The sequence below is a fragment of the Pongo pygmaeus genome, chromosome 16 (genome assembly GCF_028885625.2).
Source record: "Pongo pygmaeus isolate AG05252 chromosome 16, NHGRI_mPonPyg2-v2.0_pri, whole genome shotgun sequence".
In the NCBI taxonomy this organism is placed as follows: domain Eukaryota; kingdom Metazoa; phylum Chordata; class Mammalia; order Primates; family Hominidae; genus Pongo; species Pongo pygmaeus.
In genome coordinates this window covers 10,427,566-10,454,943 of record NC_072389.2, presented here as the reverse complement: position 1 = coordinate 10,454,943, position 27,378 = coordinate 10,427,566, and positions in this window count along the sequence as shown.

Here is a 27,378-nt window from a genome sequence, read left to right as displayed (position 1 = left end):
GGAATGTGGGAAGGAATGGAATGGAATGTGGAATGCAATATGAAAAGGAATGTGGAATGTAATAGAATGGAATGGAATGTGGAAAGGAATTGAATGGAATGTGGAATGGAAAGTGGAATGGAATGTGGAATGAACGTGGAATGGAACGGAATGGAATATGAAATGGACTGTGGAATGGAATGGAATGGAATGTAGAATGGAATGTGGAACGGAATGTGAAATGGAATGCGGAATGTAATGTGGAAAGGAATGTGGAATGAAACGGAATGGAATGTGAAATGCAATGGAATGGAATGTGGAATGGAATGTGGAATGTAATGGAATGGAATGTGGAATGAAATGTGGAAAGGATTGTGGAATGGTTCGGAATAGATTGTGGAATGGAATGTGGAATGGAGTGTGGATTGGAATGTTGAATGGAATATGGAATGCAATGCGGAAAGGAATGTGGAATGGAACAGAATGGAATGTGAAATGGAATGGAATTGAATGTGGAATGGAATGAAATGGAATGTGGAATGGAATGGAATGGAATTTGGTATGAAATGCAATGGAATGTGGAATGGAATGTGGAATTTAAAGTGGAATGTGGAGTGGAATGGAATGGAATTTGGAATGGAATCCAATGGAAGGGTGCAATGTGGAATGGCATGGAAATGAATTTGTAATGGACAGTGGAAAGGAATGTGGAATGGAATGAAGTGGAATGTGGAGGGGAATGGAATAGAAACGAGTGGAATGGAATGTGGAATGAAATAAAATTTAATGTGGAATGGAATGCGGAGTCGAATGTAATGGAATGGAATGAGGATTGGAATGCAATGGAATAGAATGAAATGTAATGGAATGTGGAATAGAACGCGGAATGGAAGTTGGAATGGAATGGAATGGATTATGTAATGGAATGGAATGGAAAGGGGAGAGGATTGAAATGGAATGGAATGTGGAATGGAATGAAATGGAATGTGGAATTGAATCGAGTGGAACGTGGAATGGAATTGAATGGAATGTGGAATGGAATGGGATGGAATTGAATGGAGTGTGGAGTGGAATGGAATGGAATGGAATGTCGATTGGAACGGAATGGTATATGTAATGTAATGGAATGGAATGTGGAAATAATAGAACGTGGAATAGAATTTGGAATGGAATGGAGTGGAATGTGGAAAGGAGTGAAGTGAAATGTGGAATGGAAGGTGGAATGAAATGTGCAATGTAATGTGCAATGGAGTGGAATGATGCGTGCAATGAAACAAGGAATGGAATGTGGAATTGAAATTGGAATGGAACGAGGAATGAAAGGTCGCATGGAATGGAATGGATTCTGGAATGGAATGGAATGGGACGTGCAATGGAAAGGAATGGAATGTGTAATGCAATGGAGTGGTATGGAATGTTGAATGGAATGGAATGGAAAGAAAAGTAATGTGCAATGGAATGGATTGGAATGTGGAATGGAATTGAATAGAATGAGGAATGGAATGGAGTGGTATGTGGAGACGATTAGAATGGAATGGAATGTGGAATGGAATGCAATGGAATAGAATGAAATGGAATGGAATGTGGAATGGAACGCAATGCAATGGAAAGTGGAAAGGAATGGAACGTGGAATGGAACGTGTAATGGAATGTGGAATGGAAAGTGGAATGGAATGTAAATTGGAGTTTGGAATGGAAGGTGGAATGGAAGCTGGAATGGAATGGAATGGAATGTGGAATGGAATGTGGAGCGGAACGTGCAATGGAATGAGGAATGGAATGGAATGGATTGTGGAATGGAATGTGCAATGGAATGGAATGTGGAATGGAATGGAATGGAGTGTGGAATAGAATGTGGAATGGAATGCAATGGGATGCGGAATGGAAAGTGGACAGAAATGGAATTGAAAGTGGAATGGAATGTTGAATGGAAAGTGGAATGGAATGTAATATGAAGTGGAATGGAATGTGGAATTGAATGGAATGGAATGTGGAATGGAATGTGTGATGGAATGTGGAATGGAACATAATGTAATGTGGAATGGAACGTGGAATGGAACGGGGAATGGAACGTGTAATGGAACGTGGAATGGAAGGTGGAATGGAATGGAATGGAACGTGGAACGGAAGATGGAATGGAATGGAATGTGGAATGGAATGGAAAACATTGTGGAACGGAATATGTAATGGAATGGGATGCAATGTGGAATGGAATGTGGAATGAGGTGGAATGGAATGAGGAATGGAAAGTGGAATGGAATGAGAAATCGAGTGGAATAGAATGTGTAATTGAATTTGGAATGGAATGTGGAATTGACTGGAGAGGAATGGAATGTGGAATTCAATGAAACGGAATGGAATGTCAAATGGAATGGAATTGAATGGAATGTGGAACGGAATGGAAAGGATTCTGGAATGAAATGGAATGGAAAATGGAATGGAAAGGAACGGAATGGAATGTGGAATAGAATGGAATGGAATGGCATGAAATGGATTGTGGAACGGAATGGAAATTAATGTGGAATTGAATGGAATGGAATGTTGAATCGTATTTGGAATGGAATGGGATGGAAAGTGGGATGGAATGTGGAATAGAATGTGGAATAGAATGGAGAATGGAATGGAATATCATGGAATATGCTACCGAAAGGAATCGAATATGGAACGGAATGGAATGAAATGTGGAATGGAATGTAGAAGGTAATGGAATGGAAGGTGGAGTGGAATGTGGAATGGAATGGAATGGAATGTGGAATGGAATAGAATGGAATGTGAAATGGAAAGTGGAAATGAATGGAATGGAATGCGGAATGGAAGGACATGGAATGTGGAATGGAATGGAAAGGTATGTGGAATGGAATTGAATCGAATGTAGAATTAAATGGAAAGGAATGTGGAATGAAATTGAATGGAATGGAATGCAATGTGGAATGGAATGTGGAATGCTATGGAATGGAATGTGGAATGGATTGTGGAATGGAATGCAATGGAATGGAATGTGGAATGAAATGTAATGGATTGGAATGGAATGGAACGTGGAATGGAATGGAATAAAATGTGGAATTCAATGGAATGGAATGTGGAATGGAATGGAATGGAAAGTGGAATGGCATGTGGAATGGAATGTGGAATGGAATGTGGAATGGAATTCAATTGAATGTGGAATAGAATGGAATGGAATGGAACAAACAATGGAATGTGGAATGTAATGTGGAATTGAATGTGGAATGGAAAGTAAAATGGAATGCGGAGTGGAAAATGGAATGGAATGAAATGGAACGTGTAATGGAATGCAATGGAACGGAATGGAATGGATAGCCGAATGCAACGTGGAATGGAATGGATGGGAGCATGCAATGGAATGGAACCTATAATGGAATGGGATGGAACGTGGAATGAAATGGTATGGGACGTGTAATGGAAAGTGGAATGGAAAGTGGAATTGAATGGAATGGATTGCGGAAAGAAATGAGGAATGGAATGGGATGGAATGTGGTTGTAATGTGGAATAGAATGTGGAAAGTATTGTAGACTGAATTGTGGAATGGAATGTGTAACGGAACGGAATGGAATGCGGAATGGAATGTGGAATGAAATGGAATGGAATGTGGAAAGGAATGTGGAATGGAATGGAATGCAACGTGGAATGTAATGTGCAATGGAATGTGGAATAGGATGGAGTGGAATATGGAATGGAATGTGGGATGGAGTGGAATATGGAATGGAATGTGGAATGGAATGCAATGGAATGTGGAACGGAATGCAATGGAATGTGGAATGCAAAGTGGAATGGAATGGAATGGAATATGGAATGTATTGTGGAATGGCATGTGTAAGTCAAAGGAATGAAATGCGGAATGTAATGTGGAATATAATGCGTAATGGAAAGTCGAATGAAATGGAATGGAATGTGGAATGGAACGTGGAATGGATTGCAATGGAACGTGGTGTGGAACGTGGAATGGAACATGGAAGGGAACGTGGAATGGAATGACATGCAGAATGGAATGCAATGAAAAGTGGAAAGAAATGTGAAATGGATTGTGGAATGGCATGATGAAAGGAATGGAAACGAATGTGTGATGCAATGTGGAATGGAATGTGGAATGGAATGTGCAAGGGAACATTGCATGGAATGGAATGGAAAGTGGAAAGGAATAGAATGGAATGTGAATTGGAAGGTGGAACGGAATGGAATGGAATGCGGAATGGAATGACACGGAATGTGGAATGGAATGTAATGGAATGTAGAATGGAATTGAATGGAACGTGGAATGAAATGGAAAGGAATGTGGAATGAAATTGAATGGAATGGAATACCATGTGGAATGGATTGTGGAATGCTATGGAATGGAATGTGGAATGGATTGTGGAATGGAAAGGAATTCAATGGAACGTGGAATGAAATGTAATGGAGTGGAATGGAATGGAACGTGGAATGGAATGGAATAGAAAGTGGAATTCAAAGGAATGGAATGTGGATTGGAATGGAATGGAAACTGGAATGGCATGTAGAATGGGATGTGGAAAGGAATGTGGAATAGAATCGAATTGAATGTGGAATAGAATGGAACGAAGAATGGAATGTGGAATGGAATGTGGAATGGAATGAAATGGAACGTGGAAAGGAATGCAATGGAACCCGGAATGGAATGGAATGGAATGCCAAATGCAACGTGGAATGGAATGGATGGGAGCATACAATGGAATGGAACCTATAATGGAATGGTATGGAACGTGGAATGGAATGGCAAGGGACGTGTAATGGAAAGGAGAATGGAATGTGGAATGGAATGGAATGGATTGCGGAAAGGAATGAGGAAACGAATGGAATGGAATGTGGTTGGAATGTGGAATAGAATGTGGAATGTATTGTGGACTGAATTGTGGAATGGAATGTGTAACGGAACGGAATGGAATGCGGAATGCAATGTGGAATGGAATGGAATGGAACGTGGAATGGAAGGGAATGGAATGCGGAATGTAATGTGCAATGGAATGTGGAATAGAATGGAGTGGAATAGGGAATGGAATGTGGAATGGAATGGAATGAAATGTGGAACGAAATGCAATGGAATGTGGAATGGACTGAAATGGAATGTGGAATGTATTGTGGAATGGAATGTGTAAGGCAAAGGAATGAAATATGGAATGTAATGTGGAATATAATGCCTAATGGAAAGTAGAATGGAATGGAAAGGATTATGGAATGGAACGTGGAATGGATTGGAATGGAACGTGGTGTGAAACGTGGAATGGAACATGGAATGGAACGTGAAATGGAATGACATGCGGAATGAAATGCAATGAAAAGTGGAATGAAATGTGAAATGCATTGTGGAATGGTATGTTGAATGGAATGGAAATGAAAGTGTAATGCAATGTGGAATGGAATGTGGAATGGAATGTGCAAGGGAACATGGCATGGAATGGAAGGGAATGTGGAATGGAATGTGGAATAGAATATGGAATGTAATGGAATGTGGAATAGAATATGGAATGGAATGGTATGGAATGTGGAAAGGAATGTGGAATGGAATGTGGAATAGAATGGGGAATGCAATGGAATATAATGGAATATGCAACCGAAAGGAATTGAATGTGGAACGGAATGGAATGGAATGTGGAATGGAATGCAGAAGGTAATGGGATGGAATGTGGAGTGGAATGTGGAATGGAATGGAAAGGAATATGGAATGGAATAGAATGGAATTTGAAATGGAAGGTGGAATGGAATGGAATGGAATGCGGAAAGGAATGACACGGAATGTGCAATGGAATGGAATGGAATGTAGAATGGAATTGAATGGAATGTGGAATGAAATGGAAAGGAATGTGAAATGGAATTGAATGGAATTTGGAAATGAATGGAATGGAATGTGGAATGGGATGTGGACAGGAATGGAATGCAATGTGTAATGAAATGTGGAATGGAATGGAATGGAATGGAATTCAAAGGAATGTGGAATGAAATGTAATGGAGTGGAATGGAATGGAACGTGGAATGGAATGGAATAGAATGTGAAATGCAAAGGAATGGAATGCAGAATGGAATGGAATGGAAAGTGGAATGGCATGTGGAATGGAATGTGGAATAGAATCGAATTGAATGTGGAATAGAATGGAATGGAATGAAGAATGAAATGTGGAATGGAATGGAATGTGGAATTCAATGGAATGGAATGGAATGTGCAAAGGAATGGAATGAAATATAGAATTGAATGGAATTGAATGTGGAATGGAATGGAATGGAACGTGGAATGGAATGTGGAATGGAATGTGAAAAGGAATGTGGATTGGAATAAGGAATGCAATGTTGAATGGAATGGAATGGAATGTAGAATGGAATGGAATAGAATTGAATGGGTAATGGAATGTGGAATGGATTGTGGAATGGAATGGAATTCAATGGAATGTGGAATGAAATGTAATGGAGTGAATGGAATGGAACGTGGAATGGAATGGAATATAATGTGGAATGCAAAGGAATGGAATGTGGAATGGAATGGAATTGAAAGTGGAATGGCATGTGGAATGGAATGCAGAATAGAATGGAATTGAATGTGGAATAGAATGGAATGGAATGAAGAATGGAATGTGAAATGGAATGTGGAATGGAATGGAATGTGGAATTCAACGGAATGGAATGTAATGTGCAATGGAATGGAATGAAATGAAGAACTGAAAGGAATTGAATGTGGAATGGAATGGAATGGAACGTGGAATGGAATGTGGAATGGAATGTGAAAAGAAATGTGGATTGGAATAAAGAATGCTATGTTGAATGGAATTGAATGGAATGTGGAACGGAATGGAATGGAATTGAATGGGTAATGGAATGTGGAAAGGAATGGAATGTGGAATGCAATTGAATGGCATGTGGACGGAATGGAATGGAATATGGAATGGAATAAAATGTGAAATGGAATGTGGAATGGAATGTGAAATGGAATGTGGAATGTAATGTAAAATGGAATGTGGAATGGAATGTGGAATGGAATGAAATGGAACGTGGAATGGAATGCAATGGAAAGTGGAATCGAATGGAATGGAATGCCGAATGCAACGTGGAATGGAATGGATGGGAGCATGCAATGGAATGGAACCTGGAATGGAATGGAATGGAAAGCGGAGTGGAATGGAATGGAATGTGGAATGCAATGTGGAATGGAGTGGAATGGAATGTGGAATGGAATGAAAAGGAATGCACAATGGAATGTTTAATGGAATTGAATGGAATGAGGATTGGAATGTGGAATGGAATAGAATGTGGAAAGGAATGGAATGGAATGCAATGTGTTATGGAATGGAGTTGAATGGAATGGAATTTGGAATGGAAAGTGGAATGGAATGGAGTGGAATGTGTAACGGAATGTGGAATAGAATGGAATGGAATGGAGTGTGGAATGCAACGTGGAATGGAACGTTGACTAGAACTTGGAATGGAATGTAGAATGGAATGGAAGGTAATGTGGAATTGAATGGCATGGAATGTGGAATTGAATGCAATGGAATGTGGAATGGAATGGAATGGATCATGGATTACAATGTGGAATGGAATGGAATGCAACCTGTACTGCAACGTGGAAAGGAAGGGGGAATGAAAAGGGGAATGGAACGTGTAATGGAATGTTAAGGAACGTGAAATAGATTGGTTTGGAACGTCGAATGTAATGTGGAATGGAATGCGGAATGGGACGTGGAAAAGAATGCGATGCAACTTGGAATGGAATGTGGTAGAATGTGGAATGGGATGTTGGATGGAAAGGATTGGAATGTGGAAGGGAATGTACTGGAATGTGGAATGGAATGGAATGGAACGTGGAATGGAATGTGGAATGGTACATGGAATTGATTGTTTAATGGAATGGAATGGAATGTGGAATAGAGTGGAATGGAATGCATTGCGGAATGGAAAGGATTGGAATGTGGAATACAATGGAATGGAACTTGGAATGGAATGTGGAATGGACTGTGCAATTGAATGGAATGGAATGTGGAATAGAATGGAGTGGAATGGAATGTGGAATGGAATGTAGAAAGGAATGTGGAATGGAATGGAAAGGAATGTGGAATGGAATGGAATGGAATGTGTAATGGAATGGAATGGAATGGAAAGAGAAATAGAATGTGGAAAGGAGTGTGAAATGGAATGTGGAAAGGAATGTGGAACGGAATGAAAAGGAACGTCGAATGGAATGGAATGGAACGTGGAATGGAATGGAATGGAATCTGGAATGAAAGGTGGAAAGGAACCTGGAATGGAATGTGGAATGCAATGTGGAATGCAATGGAATGTAATGTGGTATGAAATGTGAAATGGAATGGAATGGAATTTTAAATGGAATGTGGAATGTAATGCAATGGAATGAAAATGGAATGTGGAATGTAATGGAATGCAATGTGGAATGGAATGCGGAATGGAATGGATTGGATTGTGGAATGGAATGTTGAATGGAATGCGGAATGTTACGGAATGAAATGTGGAATGGAATGTGGAATGGAATGTGGAATGAAACGTGCAACGGAATGCGGATATGAATGCAATGGAACTTGGAATAGAATATGGAATGGAATGGAAGGGAATGTCGAATGAAATGTGGAGTGCAATGGAAAGAAATGTGGAACGGAATGGAATGGAATGTGGAATGCAACAGAATATAATGTGGAATGGAATGTGGAATGGAAAGTTTAATGAAATGGAATGGAATGTGGAATCAAACATGGAATGAAATCGAATGGAACATGGAATGGAAAGTGGAATGGAATGTGGAATGGAATGTGGAATGGAATGTGGAATGGAATGGAATGGAATGTAGAATGGAATGTGGAATGGAGTTTGGAATTGAATGGAATGGAATGTGGAATGGAATGTGGACTGGAATGCAGGATTGCTTGTGAAATGGAATGTGGAATAGAAATTAATAGAATGTGGAATGGAATGTGGAATGGAGTGTGGAATAGAACTTGGAATGGAATGCAAAGGAATATGGAATGGAACATGGAATGGAATTCATTGCAATGTGGAATGGAATGTGGAATGGAATGGAATGGAACATGGAATGGAACGGGGAATGGAATTGAATGGAAAGTGGAATGGTATGTGGAATGGAACTTGTGATGGAATGGAATGGAATGTGGAAAGGAGGATGAAATTCTATGGAATTGAACGTGGAAAATAAGGTCTAATGGAACGGGGAATGGAATGTGGAATTGAACATGGGATAGAATGTGGTATTAAGTGTGGAATGAAATGGAATGGAATATGGAGTGCAATGTGGAATTCAGTGTGGAATGGAAAGTTTAATGGAATGGAATGGAAAATGGAATGGAACGTGGAATTCAATGGAATGGAATGTAATGGAATGTGGAATGTTATGGAATGGGTTGTGGAATGGAATGTGGAATGGAATGTGCAATGGAATGGAACGAAATGTGGAATGAAATGTGGATTGGAATGGAATGGAATGTGGAATGGAAAGGAATGCAATGTAATGGAATGTGGAATGTTATGGAATGGGTTGTGGAATGGAATTTGCAATGGAATTGAATGAAATGTGGATTGGAATGGAATGGAATGCGGAATGGAAAGCAATGGAATGTGGAATGGAATTTAATGCACATTGGGATGGAATGTCGAATGGAATGGAATGGAATGAAATGGAATGCGGAATGGAATGGAATGGAATGTGAAATGGAATGTGGAAAGGAATGTGGAATGGAATGGAACGAAATGTGGAATGGAAAGTGGATTGCAATGGAATGGAAAGTGGAAAGGAATGGAATGGACTGCGGAATGGAATGTGGAATGGAATGGAATGGAATGGAATGGAATGTGGAATGGAAAGTGAATTGGAATGCAATGGAATGTGGAATGTAATGTGGAATGAAATGCAGTGGAATGAGAATGGAAAGTGGAAAGGAATGTGGAATGGAATGTGGAATGGAATGTAATGGAATGTGGAATGGAATGTGGCATGGAATGTAATGAAATGTGGAATGGAATGTGCAATGGAATGTGGAATGGATTGTGGAATGCAACGTGGAATGGAATGGAATTGGATGTGGAATGAAATGTGGAACAGAATGTGTAATGAAATGGAATGGAATTTGGAAATGAATGGAATGGAATGTGGAATGGGATGTGGGCAGGAATGGAATGCAATGTGTAATGAAATGTGGAATGGAATGGAATGGAATGAGGAATGAAATCTGGAATGCAACGGAGTGGAATGTGGAATGGAATGTGGAATGGAAAGTGGAATGGGCTCCGGAATGGAATGTGGAATGGAATGGAATGGAATGGAATGCATAAAGGGATGTGGAATGAAATGGAATGGAGAGTGTAATGGAAAGTAGAATGGAATAGAATGTGGAATGGAATTCAGAATGGAATGGAATGAAATGCAATGTGTATTGGAATGGAATGGAATATTGAATGGAATGGAATGTGGAATGGAATGGAATGTAATGTGGAATGGAATGAGGAATAGAATGGAATGTAATGAGGAATGGAATGACGAATAGAATGGAATGTAATGTGGAATGGAATGGAATGCAATGTGGAATGGAAAATGTAATGGAATGGAAAGCAATGTAGAATGGAATGTGGAATTTGATGGAATGGAAAATGGAATGGAATGGAAAGCAATGTAGAATGGAATGTGGAATTTAATGGAATGGAACGTGGAATGGAATGGAGTGGAATGGAATGGAATGGAATGGAATGGAATGTGGAATGGAATTGAATGGAATGTGGAATGGAATCAAATGGAATGTGGAATGGAATTTGGAATGGAATGTGGAATTCAAAGGAATGGAATGCAATATGGAATGGACCAGAAAGGAATGTGGAATTGAATGGAATGGAATCTTGAAAAGAATGGAATGCAATGTGGAAAGGAATGGAATGCTATCTGCAATGCAAAGTGGAAGTGAGTGGAATGGAATTAGGAATGGAATGTGGAGTGGAATATAATGGACTGTGAAATGGAATGTGGAATGTGATGAAAAAAATGCAGAATGGCATGGAATGGAATATGGACTGGAACGTGGATTGGAAGGTGGAATGGAATGGAAGGGAAAGTGGAATTGAAAGTGGAATGGAAAGTGGAATAGAATGGAAAGCAACATGGAATGGAAGATGGAATGGAACGTAGAACTGAAAGTGGAATGTAAGGGAATGGAAAGTGGAACGGAAACTGGAATGGAACGTGGAATAGAACGTGGAATGGAATGGAATGTGAAGTGGAATAGAATGGAAAGGAATGTGGAATGGCATGGGGAGGAATTTGTAATGGAATGGAATGGAATGGTATTTGGAGTGTTATGGAATGGAATGGAATGGAATGTGGAATGGAATGGAATGGAATGTGGAATGGAATGCAATGGAATGTAGAATGGAATGGAATGGAATGTGTAATGGTATTGAATGGAGTGGAATGTGGACTGGAATGGTATTGAATCGAATGGAATGTGGATTTGAATGAAATAGAATGCGGAATGGAAACCGGAATGGCACAGAATGGAATGTGGCATGCAATGTGGAATCGAATGGAATGGAAAGTGGAATGGAATTGAATGGAATGTGGAATGGAATGGAAAGCAATGCGGAATAGAATGTGGAATGGAACAGAATGGAATGTGGAATGGAATGGAATAGAATGTGGAATGGAACGTCGAATGGAATGCAATGGAACCTGGAATGGAAAGTGGAATGTAATGGAATGGAATGTGTAATGGAACGTAGAATGGAAAGGAATGCAACGTGGAACGGAATGAGGAATGTAACGTGGAATAGAAAGTGGAATGGAATGTGGAATGTGAAATGGAATGGAATGGAATGTGGAATGCAATGGAATGGAATGTGTTATGGAATGGAATGGAAAGTGCAATGGAAAGTGGAATGGAATGTAAAATGAAATGTGGAATGGAATGTGGAATGAAACGGAATGCAATGTGAAATGGAAAGTGGAATGGAATGGACACTGGAATGGAATGGAATGGAATGTGGAATGGAAAGGAATGGAATATGGAATGGAATGTGGAATGGATTGGAATTGTATTGAATGTGAAATTGAATGCAATGGAATGTGGAATGGAATGTGGAATGGAATGCAATGGAATGAGGAATGGAAAGGAATGGAATGGAAAGGAATGTGCAATGGAATGGAATGGAATGTGGGATGAAATTCAGAGTGGAATGCGTAATGTAATGGAATGGAATGTGGAATGCAAATGAAAACCAGGTGGAAGGGAATGCAGGGGAATTGAATGGAATGGAATTTGGAATGGAATGAAATGGAATGAAATTTGAAATTGAATGGAATATAATGCGGAAAGGAACGCAATGGAATGTGGAACGGAATGTGGAATGAAAAAGAATGGAATGTGGAATGGAATATGTAATGGAATGGAATGAAAGGTGGAATGGAACGTGGAATGGAAGGTGGAATTGAAAGTGGAATTGAAAGAACTGGAACATGGAATGGAATGGAAGGGAATGTGTAACGGAATGGAATGAAATGTGAAATGGAATGGAGTGGAATGGAATGGAACGTGAAATGGAATGGAAAGGAAAGTGGAATGGAATGTGAAATGGAATGGAATGGAATGTGGAATGGAATGCAATGGAATGTGGAATGGAATGCAATGTGGAATGGAATAGAATGGAATATGGAATGGATGGAATGGAATGGAATGTGGAAAGGAATGCAATGGAAAGGAATGGAATGTAGAATAGAATGGATGGGAATGTGGAATGGAATGTGGAATGGAATGGAATGGAATTTGGAATGGAGTGGAATGGAATGTGGAATGCAATGGAATGGAATGGAATGTGGAATGCAATGGAATGGAATGGAATGGAAGGTGAAATGGAATGAAATGTCATGTGGAACGGAATGTTTACTGGAATGGCCTGGAATGTGGACTGCAATGGGGAATGGAGAGGGATGGAATGGAAAGTGGAATGGAATGGAATGGAATGTGGAATGGAGTGGAATGGAAAGTGATATGGAAAGAAATAAAGATTGAAACGGAATGAAATGTGGAATGGAATGTGGAATGGAAAGGAATGGAATGTGGAATGCAATATGGAATGGAATGGAATGGAATGGAATGTGGAATGGAAAGGAATGGAATGTGGAATGCAATATGTAATGGAATGGAATGGAATGTGGAATGGAATGGAATGGAAGTTGGAATCGAATGTGGAATGGAATGAGGAATGGGGAATGGAATGGAATGGAAATTAAAGGAACGTGAAATGGAATTCAAAGGAATATGGATTGGAATGTGGAAGACAATGGAATGGAATGAGGAATGGAATGGAATGGAATGTGGAATGCAATGTGGAATGGAATGGAATGGAAAGGAATGCAATGTGGAATGGAATGGAATGGAAAGTGCAATGGAATTGGATATGGAATGCAATTGAATGGAAAGTGGAATGGAATGTGGAAAGGAATGTTATGAAATTTGGAATGAAAAGTGGAATGTAATGGAATGGAATTTGTAATGGAATGTGAAATGGAACGGAATGGTATGTGGAATGGGAAGTGGAATGGAATTCAATGGAATGTGGAATTCAAAGCAATGCAATGCAATGTGGAATGGAATGGAATGCAATATGGAATGAAATGAACAATATAATGGAATGGAACGTGGAATGGAACGTGGAACAGAATGAGGAATGGAATGGAATGGAATGTGGAATGGAATGGAATGGAATGTGGAATGGAATGTGGAATGCAACGTGCATTGGAACACGGAATGAAACGTGGAAAGTAACGAGGAATGCAACGTGGAATGGAACGTGGAATGGAACGTGAAATGGAACGTGGAAAGGAATGTGGAATGTAACATGGAATGGAACGTGGAATGGATAGTGGAATGGAAAGTGGAATGGAGCGTGCAATGGAATGTGGAATGGAATGTGGAATGCAATGGAATGCAAAGTGGAATGGAATGGAATGGAATGGAAGGTGGAATTGAATTGAATGGAATGTGGAAAGGTATGGAATGGAATGGAAAGTGGAATATAATGGACTGGTATGTAGAATGGAATGTGGTATGGAATGGAATGGAATTTGGAATGGAATGTGGAATGGAATGGAATGGAAACAGGAATTTAATGTGGAATGCAATGGAATGGAATTTGCAATGGGATATGGAATAGAATGGAATGAAATTGGTATGCAATGGAATGCAATGTGGAATGGAATGGAATAGAATAACGAATGGAATGGAATGGAATGTGGAATGGAATGGATTGGAATTGTAAGGAATGTGAAATTCAATGGAATGGAATGTGGAATGGAATGTGGAATGGAATTGAATGAGGAATGGAGAGGAATGGAATGGAATGGAATGTCGAATGGAATGGAATGGAATGTGGGATGGAATTTGGAGTGGGATGCGTAATGGAATGGAAAGGAACGTGGAATGAAATGGAAAGCAACGTGGAAGAGAATGCAGTCGATTGGAATGGAGTGTAATGTGGAATGGAATGAAATGGAATGTAATTTGAAATGGAATGTAATAGAATGTGGAATGGAGCGCAACGGAATGTGGAATGGAATATGGAATGAAGCAGAAAGGAATGTGGAATGGAATATGTAATGGAATGGAAAGAAATGTGGAATGGAACATGGAATGGATTGGAATGGAACGTCGAATGCGACGTGGAATGGAATGTGGAATGGAACATGGAATGGAACGTGGAATTGAAAGAAATAGAACACGGAATGGAATAGAAGGGAATGTGTAATGGAATTGAATGGAAAGTGGAATGCAATGGAATGGAATGGAATGGAATGTGAAATGGAATGGAGTGGAATTTGGAATGCAAAGTGGAATGGAATGGAATGGAATGTGGAACGGAATGACGATTCGAGTGGAATGGAATTTGGAATGGAATGGGGAATGTAATGGAATGGAATGTGGAATGGAACGTAATGTGGAATGTAATGAAATGCAATGTGGAATGCAACGGAATATGGAATGGAATGGAATATGGAATGAAATGGAATGGAACGTGGAATGGACTGGAATTGAACATGGAATGGAACATGGAATGGAACGTGGAATGGAATGTGGAATTCAATGGAATAGATTGTGGAATGGAATGTAATGGAATGTGGAATGGATGGTGGAATGCAACGTGGAATTGAATGAAATGGAATGTGGAATGGAAAGGAATGGAATGTGGAATGGAATGTGGAATTCAATGGAATGGAATGTGCAATGGAATGTGGAATGGAATGTGCAATGGAATGTGGAATGGAATGGAATGGAATGTGTAATGGAATGTGGAATGGAATGTGGAATGGAAGGTGGAATGGAACGTGGAATACAACATGGAATGGAATGTTTAATGGAAAGGATCGGAACCAGGAATAGAACGTAGAATGCAACGTGGAATGGAACGTGGAATGGAACGTGGAATGCAAAGTGGAATTGAAAGGAAAGGAACGTGGAATTGAACGGGGAATTGAATGTGAAAGGGAATGGAATGTGGAATGTCATGGAACAGAATGTGGAATGGAAAGTGGAATGGAATTGAAAAGAATGGAATGTGGAATGTAATGGAATTGAATGGAATGTGGAATAGAATGGAATGTGGAATTGAATGGGATGTAACGTGGAATGGATTGGAATAGAATGTGGAATGGAATGTGGAATGTAGAGGAATGAAAAGTGGAATGGAAATTGGAATGCAATGTGTAATGGAATCTGGAATAGAATAAATGGAATGTGTAATGGAATGTGGAATGGAATGAATAATGGAATGCAACGAAATGTTGAATGGAACGTGGAATGGAACGTGGAATGGAATGTGGAATGGAATGTGGAATGGAATCGAATTGAAAGTCGAATGGAATGTGGAATGAAATGGACTGGAAAGTGGAATGGAATGGAATGGAATGTACAATGGAATGTGGAATGGAATGGAATTTGGAATGCAATGTGGAATGGAATGGAATGGTATGTGGAATGGAACGTGTAATGGAATGAAATGCAGTGTGGAATGGAAAGAGGAATGGAAAGGAATGCATTGTGAAATGGAACTTGGAATGGAATGTGGAATGTAACGTGGAAAGGATTGGAATGTTGAAAGGAATGTGGAAGGAAACGTGGAATGGAATGGAATGTGGAATGGATTCTGGAATGGAATTTTGAATGGATTGTGGAATAGATTGTGGAATGGAATGTGGAATGGAATGTGAAATGCAATGGATTGAAATGTGGAATTGCATGTGAAATGGAATGGATTGAAATGTGGAATGGAATGTGGAATGGAATGGAATGGACCGTGTAATGGAATGGGGAATTGAATGGAATGGAACGTGGACTGGAATGTGGAATGGAATGTGCAATGGAATGTTGAATGGCATGTGGAATGGAACATGGAATGGAACATGGAATGGAAAGTGGAATGGAAAGGAATGGAACTTAGAATTGAAAGATAATGGAACATGGAATGCAACGTGGAATGGAAAGTGGAATGAAACATGGAATGGAACAAGAAATGGAATGGAATGGAAAGTGGAATAGAACATGGAATGCAGCGTGTAATGGAAAGTGGAATGGAATGTAAACTAACGTGGAACTGAACGTGAAATGGAATGTGAAATGGAATGAAATGGAATGTGGAATGGAATGGAATGGAACGTGGAAGGGAAAGTTTAATGGAATGGAAAGGAACGTGGAATTGAACGTGGAATTGAATGTAAAATGGAATGGAATGGAATGTGGAAAGAATGGAATGGAATGGAATGTGGAATGGAAAGGAATGGAAAGTGGAACAGGATGCAATGGAATGTGGAATGTAATGTTGAATGGAATGGAATGGAATAGAATATGGAAAGGCATGGTATGGAATGGAATGTGGAATGCAACGGAATGGAATGTGGAATGCAATGCAATGAAATGTGGACTGGAATGAAAAGGAATGTGCATTGGAATGTGCAATGGAATGGAAGGGAATGTGGAACGGAATGGAATGGAATGTGGAACGGAAAGGCATGGATTGTGGAATGGAATGAAATCTAATGGAATGTGGAATGCAATGGAATGAAATGGAATGTAACCTGGAATGCAATGGAATGCAATGTGGAATCGAATGCAATGGCATGGAATGTGGAATGGAATGTGGAATGTAGAGGAATGAACCGTGGAATGGAATTTGGAATGGAATGTGTAATGGAATCTGGAAGAGAATAAATGGAATGTGTAATAGAATGAATAATGGAATGCAATGGAATGTAGAATGGAATGTTGAATGGAATGTGTAAGGGAATGTGGAATGGAATGTGGAATGGAATGGAATTGAAGGTCGAATGGAATGTGGAATGAAATGGACTGGAAAGTGGAATGGAATGGAACGGAATGTACAACGGAATGTGGAATGCAATGGAATTTGGAATGCAATGTGGAATGGAATGGAATGCAATGTGGAATGGAACGTGGAATGGTATGAAATGCAGTGTGGAATGGAAAGAGGAATGGAAAGGAATTCATTGTGAAATGGAACTTGGAATGGAATGTGGAATGGAACGTGGAAAGGAATGGAATGTTGAAAGGAATGTGGAGGAGAACGTGGAATGGAAAGGAATGTGGAATTAATTCTGGAATGGAATTTGGAATGGATTGAGGAATGGACTGTGGAATGGAATGTGGAATGGAATGTGAAATGGAATGGATTGAACTGTGGAATGGAATGTGGAATGGAATGGAATGGTCCGTGTAATGGAATGGGGAATTGAATGGAATGGAACGTGGAATGGAGTGTGGAATGGAATGTGCAATGGAATGTTGAATGGCATGTGGAATGGAACGTGAAATGGAACATGGAATGGAAAGTGGCATGGAAAGGAATGGAACCTGGAATTGAAAGTTTAATGGAACGTGGAATGCAAGGTGGAATGGAAAGTGGAATGAAACATGGAATGGAACATGAAATGGAATGGAATGGAAAGTGGAATAGAACATGGAATGCAGCATGGAATGGAAAGTGGAATGGAATGGAAACTAACGTGGAACTGAACGTGAAATGGAATGTGGAATGGAATGAAATGGAATTTTGAATGGAATGGAATGGAACGTGGAAAGGAAAGTTTAATGGAAGGGAAAGGAACGTGGAATTGAACGTGGAATTGAATGTGAAATGGAATGGAATGGAATGTGGAAAGAATGGAATGCTATGGAATGTGGAATGGAATGGAATGGAATGTGGAACAGGATGCAATGGAATGTGGAATGTAATGTTGAATGGAATGGAATGGAATAGAATATGGAAAGGCATGGTATGGAATGGAATGTGGAATGCAACGGAATGCAATGTGGAATGCAATGCAATGGAATGTGGACTGGAATGGAAAGGAATGTGCAATGGAATGTGGAATGGAATGGAATGGAATGTGGAACGAAAAGGCATGGATTGTGGAATGGAATGAAATCTAATGGAATGTGGAATGCAATGGAATGGAAAGGAATGTAACCTGGAATGCAATGGAATGCAATGTGGAATCGAATGCAATGGCATGGAATGTGGAATGGAATGTGGATTTGAATGGAATGGAATTGAATGGAATGTGGAATTCAATGGAAGGGAATGTGGAATGGAATGTGGTATGGAATGCAAAGGAATTTGGAATGGAATGGAATGCAATTGAATGTGGAATGGAATGGAAAGGATTGTGGAATGGAATGGAATGCAAATGAATGTGGAATGGAAAGGAATGGAAAGAAGTGAATGAAGTGGAATGGAACGCATTGTGGAATGGAATGGAATGTGGAATGGAGTATGAAATGGAATGGAATGGAAAGTGGAATGGAATGTGGAATGGAATGGAATGGAATGTTTAAAGGAATGGCATGGATTGTGGAATGTAATGTAATGGAATGGAATGGAAAGTGGAATGGAATGGAATGGAATGTGAAAAGGAACGGAATGGAGTATGGAATGGAAAAGAAAGGAATGGAATGTGGAATGGAATGTGGAAAGGAATGCAGAATGGAAAGGAATGGAATGTGGACTAGAACGGAAAGAAATGGAATGGAATGTGCAATGGAATGGAATGTAATGTGGAATGGAATGGAATGGAATGTGGAATGGAATGGAATGGAATGTGCAATGTAATGGAATGGAATGTGGAATGGAGTAGAATGGAATGTGCAATGGAATGGAATGGAATGTGGAATGTCATGGAATGGAATGTTGAATGGAATGGAATGGAATGTGGAGTCGAATGGAATTGAGTGTAATGTGGAATGGAATGTGGAATGGAATGGAATGGAATGTGGGATGGAATGTGGAATGGAATGGAATGGAAAGCGGAATGCAATGGAATTTGGAATGGAATATAATGCGGAATGCAACGTGGTATGTAAAGGAGTGGAATGGAGAATGGAATTGAATGGAACGTGGAATGGAAAGGAATGGAATGTGGAATGGAATGGAAAGGAATGCAATGTGGAATGCAATGGAATGGAATGAGGAATGGAAAGTGGAATGCAATAGAATGGAATGTGGAATGGCATAGAATTGAACGTGGAATGGAAAAGATTGCAATGTGGAATGGAACGGAATGCAGAATGGAACGTCGAATGGAATGGAATGGAACGTGCAATTGAATGTCATGAAACCTGGAATGGAATGGAGTGGAACCTGGAATGTAATGGAATGGAAAGTGGAATGGAATGGAATGGGATGTGGAATTTTAAGGAATTGAAAGTGGAATGGAATGTGGAATGGAATGCAATGGAATGTGGAATGGAACGTGGAACGGAATGTGTAATGGAATGGAATGGAAAGGAAAGTGGAGTGTAATGGAATAGAATGTGGAATGGAATGTGGAATGGAAAGTGGAATGGAATGCAATTTATTGGAATTGAATGGAATGTGGAATGGAATGCAACGGAACGCGGAATGGAAAGTGGAAAGGAATGGAATGGAACGTGGAATGGAATGGAATGTGGAATGGAATGGAAAGGAATGGAATGTGGAATGGAAAGGAATGGAATGTGGAATGGAATGGAAAGGAATGTGGAATGGAACGGGGAATGGAATAGAATGGAAAGCAGTGTGGAATTGAATGGAATGTAGTGGAATGTGGAATGGAATGGAATGGAATGTGGAACGGAGTGGAATGGAATGTGGAATGGAATGTGGAATGGAATGGAATGGAATTAAGGGAATGTGGAATGGAAAGGAAAGGAATGTGGAATGAAATGGGGAATGGAATGGCGACTGGAATGTGGAATGGAATCGAATAAAATGCATTGAAATGTGGAATGGAATGGAACGGAATGGAATGTGGAATGGAATGGAATGTGTACTTGAATGGAAGGGAAAGTGCAATGGAATGTGGAATGGAATGTTTGGAATGTGGAATGGAATGTGGAATGGAATGGAATGGAATGTGGAATGGAATGGAATGGAATCGAAAGGAATGTGGAATGGAATGGAATGGATTCGAAAGGAATGTGAAATGGAATGGATTGGAGTGTGGAATGTAATGTAATGGAATTTGAACTGGAATGGAATGCAATGTGCAATGGAATGGAAAGGAATGTGGAATGGAATGGAATGGAATGGAATGTGGAATGGAATGGAATGGAATGGAGTGTGGACTGGAATACTATGGATTGGAATAGAATGGGGAATGGAATGGAATGGAAAGTGGAATGGAATGTGGAATGGAAAGTGGAATGGAATGTGGAATGGAATGGAATGGAAAGCAGAATGGAATGTGGAATGGAATGGAATGGAATGGAATTGAAATTGGATTTGAAAGTTGAGTGGAATGTAATGGAATGTGGAATGGAACGAAATGGAGTATGAAATGGAATGTGGAATGGAATGTTAAATAGAATGTGGAATGGAATGGAATGGAATGTGGAATGGAATGTGGAATGGAATGGAATGGAGTGGAATGGAATGGAACGTGGAATGGAACGTGGAATGGAAAGTAATATGGAATGCAAAGGAATTGAATGCAATGGAAAGTGGAGTGGAATGGAATGTGGAATGGAATGTGGAATCGAATGGAATATAATGGTTGGAATAGGTTCCACATTATATTCAATTCCATTCCACTTTCCATTCCACGTTCCATTGGATTCCATTCCACTTACCATTGCATTCAATACCACATTCCATTCCATTCCATTACACATTCTATTCCACATTCCATTCCATTCAATCAACCTATTGGAAACTCTATTCCTTTCCATTCCATTCCACATTCCATTCCGCATTCAATTCCATTCAATTCCACATTCCACTGGACATTCCATTCCGTTACATTTCACTTTCCTTTCCATTGTATTCCATGTTCCATTCTAATCCATTCCACATTCCATTCAATTCCATTCCATTCCATTCCACATTCTATTGCATTCCATATTCCATTCCATTCCATTCCATTCCATTCCACATTCCATTCTAATCCATTCCCCATTCCATTCCATTTCATTCCATTCCATTCCATTTCATTGCATTCCACATTCTATTATATTTCACATTCCTTTCCATTCCACATTCCATTGCACTGTATTGTATTCCATTCCATTCCACATTCCATTCCATTCCATTCCATTCCATATTCATTCCATTCCATTCAACATTCCATTCCATTCATTTACTGTATTCCATTCCACATATCATTACATTCCAAATTCCATTCCACGTTCCATTCCACGATCCATTCCACGTTCCATTCCATTCCATTCCACATTCCATTCCATTCTATTCCGCATTCCATTCCATTCTATTCCACATTCCATTCCACATTTGATTGCATTCCATTCCACATTCCTTTCCACATTCCATTCCAATCCATTCCATTGCACGTTTCATTGCAAATTCCATTCCTTTCCATTGCACATTCCATTCCGTCAATTACACACTCTATTCCACGTTCCATTCCATTCCATTCTATTTCACATTTCATTCCACATACTATTCCATTCCATTCCACATTCCAATACATTCCATTCCACATTCCATTGCATTGCATTCCACATTCCTTTCCATTCCATTCCACTTTCCATTGCATTCCATTCCACATTCTATTCCACATTCCATTCCATTATATTCCACATTCCATTCCATTCCATTCCACATTCCATTCCACATTCCATTCCATTCCATTCCACATTCCATTCCACATTAAATTCCATTCCATTCCACATTGCATTCCATTCCATTCCATTCCATTTCACATTGCATTCCATTCCATTCCATTCCACATTCCATTCAACTTTCAATTTCATTGCATTCCACCTTCCATTCCATTCAATTTCACATTCCATTCCAGATAACATTCCACATTCCACTACATTACATTCCACATTCCATTCCACATTCCATTAAATTCCATTCCACATTCCATACCATTCCATACAAGATTCCATTCTGCATTCCATTCCATTCCTTCCACATTCCATTGCACATTCCATTGCATCTCATTGAACATTCCATTCCACTTTCCATTACGTTGCATTCCACATTCCCTTCAACATTCCATTCCATTCCATTCCACATTCCATTCCAAGTATTCCACATTCCATTCCATATTCCCTTCCTTTCCTTTCCACATTCCATTACATATTCCATACCATTCCAATTCACATTCCATTGCATTCCATTCCACGTTCCATTCTGTTCCAAATTCCATTCCATTCCATTCCACATTGCGTTCCATTCCATTCCACACTCCATTCCATTATATTCGACATTCTATTCAATTCCATACCACATTCCATTCCATTCCATTGCACATTCCATTTCACATTCCATTCCACTTTCCATTGCGTTCCATTCCACATTCCATTCCCCATTCCATTCCCTTCCATTCCATTCCACATTCCATTTCATTCAATTTCTCGTTCCATTCCTTTACATTACATTCAACATTCCGTTCCATTCCATTCCGCATTTCATTCAATCCATTCCATTCTATTCCACTTTCCATTCCATTCGATTCTTTTCCACATTCCATTACAATCCATTCCACATTCCATTCAATTCCATTCCACATTCCATTCCATTACATTGCACATTCAATTTCACATTCCATTCCACATTCCATTCCACTTTCCATTGCATTCCATTCCACATTCCATTCCATTCCATTCCCCACTCAATTCCATTCCATTCCACATTCCATTTCTTTCAATTTCACATTCCATTCCATTCCATTACATTCCACATTTCGTTCCATTCCATTCTGCATTCCATTCCATTCCATTCCATTCCATTCTATTCCACTTTCCATTCCATTCGATTCTTTGCTGCATTCCATTCCAATCCATTCCACATTCCATTCAATTACATTCCACATTCCATTCCAAGTACCATTCCAAATTCTATTCCACTTTCCTTTCCACATTCCATTCCACGTTCCATTCCATTCCATCCAACATTCCATTACACTTTCGATTCCATTCCATCCCACATTGCATTCCACGTTAGATTCCATTCCATTCCACCTTCCATTAAATGTTCCTTTACATGTTCCATTCCCTGTTCCTTTCCACGTTCCATTACACAATCCTTTCCGTTCCATTCCATATTCCATACCATTCCATTCCATTCCAATCCACAATCCATGCCATATTCCATACCATTCCATTCCATTCCACAATCCATTCCATTCCATTGCACATTCCATTAAACATTCCATTCCACATTCCATTTCATTCTTTTATACTCCATTCCATTCCACATTAAATACCATTCCATTCCACATTCTTTCCACATTCCATTCCATTCCAGATTATATTCCATTCCATTGCATACCTACTCCATTCCATTCCATTCCATTCCACGTTCCATTCCTCATTCCATTCCACATTCCATTACACATTGCATTCTATTCAATTCCATGGTCCATTCCACGTTCCATTCCATTCCATTCCACTTTCCATTCTGCATGCAATTGCACATTCCATTCCACGTTCCATTCCACTTTCCATTCCGTGTTCCATTACACATTGCATTCCACGTTCCATTCCATGCCATTCCGGATTCCTCTGCACATTCCATTCCATTCCACATTCCATAGCTTTAAATTCCATTGCATTCCACATTCCATTCCATTCCACATTCCATTCCACATTCCATTCCATTCCATTCCATTCCATTCCACATTCCATTCTGCATTCCATTAAATTCCATTCCACATTCCATTCCATTCCTTTCCACATTGCATAACATTCCATTCCACTTTCCATTACACATTCCATTCCACGTTCCATTCCATTCCATTCCACGTTCCATGCCACTTTCCATTCCACATTCCATTACACATTCCATTCCACATTCCTTTCCCTTCCATTCCACGTTCCATTCCACGTTCCATTCCACATTGCATTCTACGTTCCATTCCACACTCCATTCCATTCCATTCCACATTCCATTTCACATTCTGTTGCACATTACATTATGTTCCACTCCACATTCCATTCCACATACCATTCCGCATTCTATACCACATTCCATTCCACATTCCATTCCATTCCATTCCACATTCCATCCCATTACATTCCACATTCCATACCATTCCATTCCACATTCCATTCCATTCCATTCCACATTCCATTCCACATTATATTCCATTCCATTGCACATTCCATTCCACATTAAATTCCATTTCACTTCACATTCCATTCCACATCCCATTGCATTCCATTCCACATTCGATTCCATATTCCATTCCGTTCCATTCCACAATCCATTCCATTCCAATCCACTTTCCATTCCACATTCCATTCCATTATATTCCACATTCTATTCCACATTCCATTCCACATACCATTCTATTGCATTGCACATTCAATTCCACAATCCATTCCATTTCATTCCTCTTTCCATTCCACTTTCATTCCACATTCCATTCTGCATTCCAATCTATTCCATTCCAGTTTCCATTCCACATTCCATTCCAAATTCCATTTTGCATACGATTCCACGATCCATTCCACAATCTATTCCACGTTCCATTTCATTCCACAATCCATTGCATTCCATTCCATTGCACATTCCATTCCACGTTACATTCCATTTCCTTCTATTACATTGCATTCCATTCCACATACCATTCCATTCCATTCTAATATTCTCCACATTCCATTCCATTCCGTTCCTCATTCTATTCTATTCCATTCAACATTCCAGTCCATTCCATTGCACATTCCATTCCATTGCATTCCATTCCATTCCACATTCCATACCATTCCATTGCATTACACATTCAATTCCTTTCCATTGCACGTTCCATTCTGTTCCATTCCATAATCCATTGCATTCCATTCCATCTTCCATTCCACGGTGATTTCCACCTTCCATTACAATTCATTCTATTCCATTGCATTCAATTCCACATTCCATTCCATTCAATTCCACTCCAAATTCCATTCCATTCCATTCCGCATTCAATTCTATACCATTCCACATTTCATTCCATTCCATTGCCCATTCAATTCCATTCCATTTCATTCCATTCAACGTGCCATACCATTCCATGGCATTCCACTTTCCATTGCTTTCCATTACACATTGCATTCCTTTCCATTCCACGTTCCATTACATTCCATTCCACAATCTATTCCATTGAATTCCACCTTTCATTCCACGTTCCATTTCAGGTTTCATAACACCTCCCATTCCAGCTTCCATTCCACATTGCATTACATTCCATTCCACATTCCATTCCATCCCATTCTGCCTTCTATTCCATGTTCCACTCCACTGCTATCCACATTGCTTTCCGCATTCCATTCCATTCAATTCCAACTTCAATTTCATATTCTGTTCCATTCCATTCCATTGCATATTCCATTCCATTCCATTCCACATACAATTCCATTCCATTCCACGTTCCATTCCATTCCATTCCACATTCTATTCCACATTCCATTCAATTCAATTTGACTTTCCATTGCACGTTCCATTCCACGATCCATTACTTTCAATTCTGTTCCGCATTCCATTCCATTCCATTCCACATTGCATTTCACATTCCATTCCACATTCCATTCCACATTTCTTTCCATTCCTTTCCTCATTCAATTCCACGTTCCATTCCACACATCATTCCACTTTCCATTCCACATTCCATTCCACTTTCCATTCCATTCCATTCCACATTCCATTCCACATTTGATTCCACATTCCATTCCACATTCCATTTCATTGCATTCCATTCCACATTCCATTCCAGATTCCATTCCACATTCCATTCCATTCCATTCCACGTTACTTTCCACGTTCCATTCCACATTCCATTCCACGTTCCATTCAATTAAATTCGACATTTCTTTCCACATGAAATTTCACATTCCATTCCACATTCCATTTGACATACCATTGCATTCCCCTCCATATTCCATTCCACATTTCTTTGCACATTCCATTCCATTCAATTGCACATTCCATTCCAAAATCCATTCCATTCCATTCCTTTCAACATTCCATTCCACATTCCATTCCATTCCATTCCACATTCCATTCCACGTTCCACTCCACATTCCATTTTATTCCATTCCACGTTCCATTCCATGTTCCATTTCACATTCCATTCCATGTTCCATTTCTCATTCCATTCCACATTCCATTTCACTTTCCATTCCACTCCATTCCATTACACATTTCATTTTACATTCCATTCCACATTCCTTTCCATTCCATTCCACATTCCATTCGATGTTCCATTCCATTCAATTCCACTTTTCATTCAATTCCATTCCACTTTCCATTCCATTCCATTACACTTTTCATTTAACGTTCCATTCCACATTCCATTCCATATTCCATTGCTTTCCATTCCATATTCCATTCCATATTCCTTTGCACATTCCTTTCCTTTCCATTCCACATTCCATTCCATTCCATTCCACATTCCATTCCATATTGCATTCCACGTTCCATTCCACATTCCATTCCACGTTTCATTCCATTCCATTAAAAGTACCATTCCATTCCATTCTACGTTCCATTTCTTTCCGTTCCAGTTTCCATTCCATTCCATTGCATATTCCATTCCATTACATTCTATTCCACTTTCAATTCCATTCCATTCCACATTCCATTCCATTAAATTCCACATTCCATTCCACATTCCATTCCACATGCCATTCCGTTACTTTCCACAATCCATTCCACACTCCATTCCATATTGCATTCCACATTCCTTTCCTTTCCATTCCATCCCTTTCCACATTCCTTTCCGCATTCCATTCCATTCCATTCCACATTCCATTCCAAAATCAATTCCAAAATCCATTCCACTCCATTCCACATTCCATTCAACATTCCATTCCTTTCGATTCTGCCTTCCATTCCATTCCATTTCACTTTCCATTCCCCATTCCATTCCACATTCCATTCCT